Here is a 6,083-nt window from a genome sequence, read left to right as displayed (position 1 = left end):
ATCAGATTTAAACACTCAAGACATTCACAGGGGTACACAACCAACAACAAGGCGAACTGATCACTGGCTCACAGTCGCCTCGAACTGCAGGAACACAAACTATTTGTAGGCCAGCTGGTGTTGATTGGTGAGTTCTGGTTGGCAGGTTCGGTAGGATCCTCGGCCACATCAATCAGACGCCAGCAAACAGCAACCAGGAAGTGGGTGGTTCCAGGTCCAGGGAAACCAATCCTCGACAGGTGCTTGCCGTGGGGATTTGCATACAGCTCAGAGAACTCCAAAACACAACTACTCTAAGGCAGCCAGCGGCGGCCGTAACACCATCACTAACAGAGAAACTCCCACTCCCTCCCTGCTATGGAGCTAAATTAGGGCCAAATGTTTAGTTAATTTGAAAAAAGAAATTGTAATCGAAAAACCAAAACTTGAAATTGAAAACTTAAGTTTTTGTCTTAAAACTTAAAAAATACAACCATGTACTCAAACCAAAAATAAGTTTGCCAATTTTTTTTCAGTTTAAATAAAATATTGATTTATTTCTGGAAGTATTTTGAAGAAATTATTTGTTTTTATTTTTCACTTTTCCATATTTTGATATTTTAGGACTTTTATTTTTCAGTTCTACGTTTTATGTTTTCAAAGTCAAAGCTTATTTTTTTTTACAGCATCAAATCTTTTTTTTACAGCTTCAGATCTTTTTTTTTCACTTTCAAATCTATTTTTCAGTTTCAGATCAGTATTTTTCAGTTTCAGACTTTTGGCCTCGATTTTGCGCGGGGGGCGTGGCTTCAACGGAGAGGGGCGTGGAATCATGAGTGACAGTCTAACAAAGAAGGAAGAAGACTCTCCTCAGTCATGTTGCCTTCACGAGACGTAGGCACTGCGAGAACCGTGGCTCCATGCTTTCTATCCACCATATGCATGTGACTGGCAGTAAACAGACTAATGCCAGTGGCTAAGTTCCCTTTAAAAAGCTGTTTTGGACAATACGTGGGACCAATTACACTATATGAGCAATAAATTGTGCCAGTTTGTGCAGTTCAGCAGCTACACTTTAAGAATGAACTTCTCCCACTTACACGTGCGACCATGAACGCACCGCTGTATTCACTCGCCATGGCAACCCGCTGGCGCCATGGCAACCCGCTGGCGCCATGGCAACCAGTGCACAGGTAAGACATGTGAAATATATGGGCCATTTTGAATATATTCTTTGGGGACATTATGCCACAGTGGCTAATTATTTTATCGTAGGGACACATAAAGGGAAAATGCGTTTGAGTTTGACAAGTGGACCAAGCTGGAAATGAAGCATCGCTTGGATTAACATGAACTAAGTTAGCTTCATCCTACTAAAGCTAGCTAGTGTTTTCAGTAACTAGCTCAAGTTGTTTTATGCCTTTAACGTGGATTTTCTTTGTTAACCTCTGTTTGTCAGAACTCGACAGAGAGTCTTATAAACGTGCTCACACACAACATCTCTCAGGGACATCGTCATCTGTAAGAGATGGCCAGGTTTTAGATGGAATTTTATTGTTCAAGTTCATTTTAAAGTAATTTAACTAGTTAATATTTTATTTCAACATTTATGACCATAATAAAAAAAATAAATCATTTTTAAATCATGCAGATCTTTCCCTGGATTTTTCTCAAGAAAAAGTTCCCTAGGAAAGCAAAAGATACAGAGTCCAAAGACCTATAGCACACCATATACAAAAACCTGTTTACCTGTTTACCATAAATTCAGAGACAACCCCAACCTCATCTGAAGAGTCTGAACTTGCTCAAGCAGGGCTTGGAAAAAGACATCTCACCATGTCCAGGGATATGAGTCACGAGGAGGTATTACAGATTAAACTTTGCACTAAACGTCTTATATTTAAAACATGACCCTTTTATCCTAGTGGTAGGATATTCTTCAAGCATTGAGACATCAGCTCCTAGTCATGGCAGGGAGGACAATAGACAAAAGAACAATTTCTACCTCCATCTGCACTGTTTACTGTGTTATAAGTTATTTTAATGTATGTTTAATGGATGTATGTTTCGTATGCTACTGGATACTTGAATTTCCCTCAGGATAAATTAAGTGTATCTTTCTATCTATCTATCATCATTAGTTATGTTCTCTTAGTTCTTTAGACTACTGCAAAATGAGTACCCTAAGATGCAGGGAGTGACAGGTGGATGGCTGCTCTACAAGGCTACAGGTGGAGAAAAGTAGTAATAAAATATCCATTTTCAATGTTAGACGTGTGAAAACGACATCCAGATAGTTTCAATGACAGCCCCCCCTGTACACCATGACACCAAGACATCTTTTGAAGAGGTGCAGTGTTAAATGTGAAAAGCCCACATAAACTGTCCCATCTGTTTCTTGAAATTTACACCACAGTTCTTAGAGATCCATGCTAGCATGTGTGGAGAAAGGTCATTTGTACTTTTATGTTCATTTTAAACGTATATGTAACTTGAGTACTTGTTTTTTCTATTCGTACTAACATGTCTCACATGTGCTTTTGTAGAGAAAAGGACAATCTTAAGATGGCTGAGACACCTGCTGCGAGCCAGAACAATGGAGAGGAGCCCATCAGAAGGTGAATACTGTGTTGTCTAAATACATAAACATCTTCGTCCTACACAGATCTTAATTCTGCAGGTTTTGCAGTCAACATTAGTAGCTACTTATTGATTCGAAGTTTGGTTTGGCAGTGTTGATGATGTGTGGAAGAGTTGACCTAGAGAAACAGTTCAACATCCAAATCTCCAGAACAAACATTCTGGAGAGAGGCTACTGCAGTGGCAGCGTCAAAAAAAGATTCACACAGGTGCTCTCCGAAAAGAATTTCTCACAGGTAAAACAAAAGGACACATATTTGAATCCACAGAACAGTCTCACCCAAATCATGAAGAAATGTTACACTTTTATTAGTAATATCTGTCTGTCGGTCTGTCCTCGAGTTGTGTATTAGGTTTTCTATAATGTACAAAAATTAATAAAACAACAACCCAAATTAGACAAACCCTACTGAAATGATCTGAATGGCTAAATAGAAATACATTTTTATTATCTTGGTTGGGTTTCCAATTAAAGTAATATGGTCTAAATTAAATGGCTAATAGTTAATTCACACGATAATAAAATATTACTTGACATAAGAGACCCTAGACCAACACAGTTATTGTGTTTGGACTTGTGTCAATAGAAATGATTGCAGGAATTGAGAGCCGTTTCTTTGAGGGGCCAAAGCACCAGAGGAGTCTGTACAAGTGGGTTTATTTTTATACAAGTCGGGACAAACGCTTTCTTTCTGTGAAATGTTTTTTTAAACATTAATGCTTGATTTGTGTAAATAGGACTGTTGGAGAGATTTTGGCAGTAAGTTTGGCACGAGTTGGCCCGGCCCCTGGCTTTTTCAGCCCATGGACTTACAGTTACTTGTGTAGTTGCCAGATAAACCCGGCGACTCTCAACACTGATGCAGCTGCAGATGTCCAGTCGCGAGAGTTAACTGAGCAGGTATGACCTCTGTATGAAGGAAATGCTGGGTTGATCAAGTATACAATATTTTCATGTGTTTACATGGGAAAGAAATTTTCTTCCTGTGAATTAAATTTATATTTTCAGGTTGAAATGTCAACTGAACAGTCAATTGAAGGCCTTTCTGATGAAATCATAAATTGTGGAAATACTGGATCTCAGTGCAAAAACAGTCCATTGTTTGGTATGTTGAGACATATATTTCTGTTTGTACAGTAAAACTAATAAAAGGTATTTTTTTGTAGCAATTGTTTTCCTGTCTACTATTGTAGTGCCTTTGTACTCCATGCAGCGCTGAGGCTGCAGCCTATGTTGGAACAACTGAGAGGAGGTCTGCAGCTGGATGACCTTCTTTCGCTAATCAGGCAGTACCCAGATATCTGCCAGCACGTTTGTTCCCGGTGAAGATGTAAAAGTAAGCAAAACAAGACCATTTAGTACTATTATATGAAGAAATGCTTAACTGCTATGACATTTTATAATGAAATGGTGACACGATATACAATCTTATCTCATCATAGGTTAATGCAGAGTTTGTCATGGCATGATAAATGTTTAGCACCAGTTGCTACTGTTTTATGCGGAAGAGCATTAGGGCCACGTGTGAATTTTTTTTTTTAATTCTGAGTTTAAAGTCAGAATTCTGAGATTAAAGTCAGAATTCTGAGAAAAAAGTCAGAATTCGGAGATTAAAGTCAGAATTCTGAGTTTAAACTCAGAAGTATGAGTTTAAAGTCAGAATTCTGAGATTAAAGTCAGAATTCTGAGATTAAAGTCGGAATTCTGAGATTAAAGTCAGAATTCTGAGTTTAAAGTCAGAAGTATGGGTTTAAAGTCAGAAGTATGGGTACCTGTAAAGGTCCCATGTGAGAGAATCACTTGCATGATGTAAATTAGCCCGGGAACCACACACTGACCGAAGACTCTCCTCAGTCATGTTGCCTTCACGAGACGTAGGCACTGCGAGAACCGTGGCTCCATGCTTTCTATCCACCATATGCATGTGACTGGCAGTAAACAGACTAATGCCAGTGGCTAAGTTCCCTTTAAAAAGCTGTTTTGGACAATACGTGGGATTTAAGTGAGTTTTTGCGTGTTGGAGGGGTCCCAGATGAAGCCATTTCATTACTGGAAGAACAAAAGGTGAGTAAAAATGAAATATGTGTTAGTTTGTTGCATGGCGTTTGTAAAAACAAAGGAAATTCAAGGGGATGAAGGATGTGTAATGCAGGGACGAGTTAGCATGTTTTGATAGCTAATATGGTAGCTAACAAGAATATTGGCTGGTTTTTGTGTTGTTGACATTTTGGTTATATTATCATGTTTTAAACTGCCTTCGAAGACCGAGTGAGAGCATCTGTAGTCAGTGACTAGTGACTCTTGTTGTCTGTGTTTGTTGACAAAAGAATGGACGCGGCAACATTTCAGCCAGTCGCGCCGCTTCTGTCCTCCTGTCTGCTCACTGTGTCCGAGGGCAGCTCCTCACACACAAAGCGGACAGCAGGTGAATATAACGTGTTACTGAAGCTGTTGGGTGTTTTAATGTGTGTTTTTCCTTAAGACTGTACAACTCCAGCAAGGAAGTTCTTAGCGCTCCGCCGTTTCACGGAGATATACGCTTGGCTGCATCTCTATTTATGACGGAAGCTTTGTCAAGCAACACAGAGCAGATGAACCGGACAGGAAGTCTGACACAGAACGGCATAGAGAATCCGGTCAATTTTCAAAATAAAACACCCTGTGCGGACTCCCGGTCGTAAATCAACAATAAACACAGTTAAAACAGACAAAAAACAACAACTATTAAACTACTTTACTAGCCTTCTATGGTAGCAGAAACGCATATTAAACTTACATCCTGAACTGAGATTAAATTTTTGTTTTTTTATTACATTATTGTACTGACCCCTGCACGCAAGGCTTTCCTGAAATATTTGATCAGTATTTTCCTACTAACACTTTTACTGATTTAAGGGGCATAACCTTAACATTATTTATACATTGTATTTTCTTTTTTTCTTCTGTGCAGATTGACAGCAACGTTGTCGCGCTGATGGATGATGCAGCGCTGGCAAATTACATCCCCTCCTATGGAGACCGAATTGCCCTCTTCAATTTCTGCAGAAGTCTCCTCTCAAAATGACTGGATAGATTACATCAGTTCTGCTGCTCACAACAATGCCAGCAATGTCAGATTTGGATGATCATATCAAACTGTACTTCAGACTTTCTTTCAGTAATAAAGAAATACTTGCTATTTTAGCACATAACAATCAGACAGTAATAAGTGTCCGAACTTTAAAGAGAATTTGTAAAAGACTTGGTCTGTTCAGGAGGAAGAATCAGTCTGACTTGGAGCAAGTGCTGGCTTTTGTCCAACATGAAATCATGACCAATGGTCAGATGCAGGGTTATCGGTGGCTACATCTTCGTGCAGTTCAACAGGGATTTGTTGTGTCACAAGATACCATAAGACGCATCATCAAACTGGTTGATCCGCAAGGTGTGGAATTAAGACGAGCACGACGCTTGAGAAGACGTC

The 6,083-nt window shown here is 39.3% G+C and overlaps 1 protein-coding gene across 2 annotated transcripts in view; it reads right to left on the bottom strand.

The window, feature by feature from the left end:
* Window positions 1-6,083, bottom strand: part of afap1l2 (actin filament associated protein 1-like 2) — a 59,702-nt gene that overhangs the window by 2,484 nt on the left and 51,135 nt on the right. The window lies entirely within an intron of this gene.

The sequence above is a fragment of the Micropterus dolomieu genome, linkage group LG14 (assembly GCF_021292245.1).
Source record: "Micropterus dolomieu isolate WLL.071019.BEF.003 ecotype Adirondacks linkage group LG14, ASM2129224v1, whole genome shotgun sequence".
Classification (NCBI taxonomy): Eukaryota; Metazoa; Chordata; class Actinopteri; order Centrarchiformes; family Centrarchidae; genus Micropterus; species Micropterus dolomieu.
Note: the sequence above shows the minus strand (reverse complement) of the source record. Positions and strands in the feature narration are given on the sequence as shown.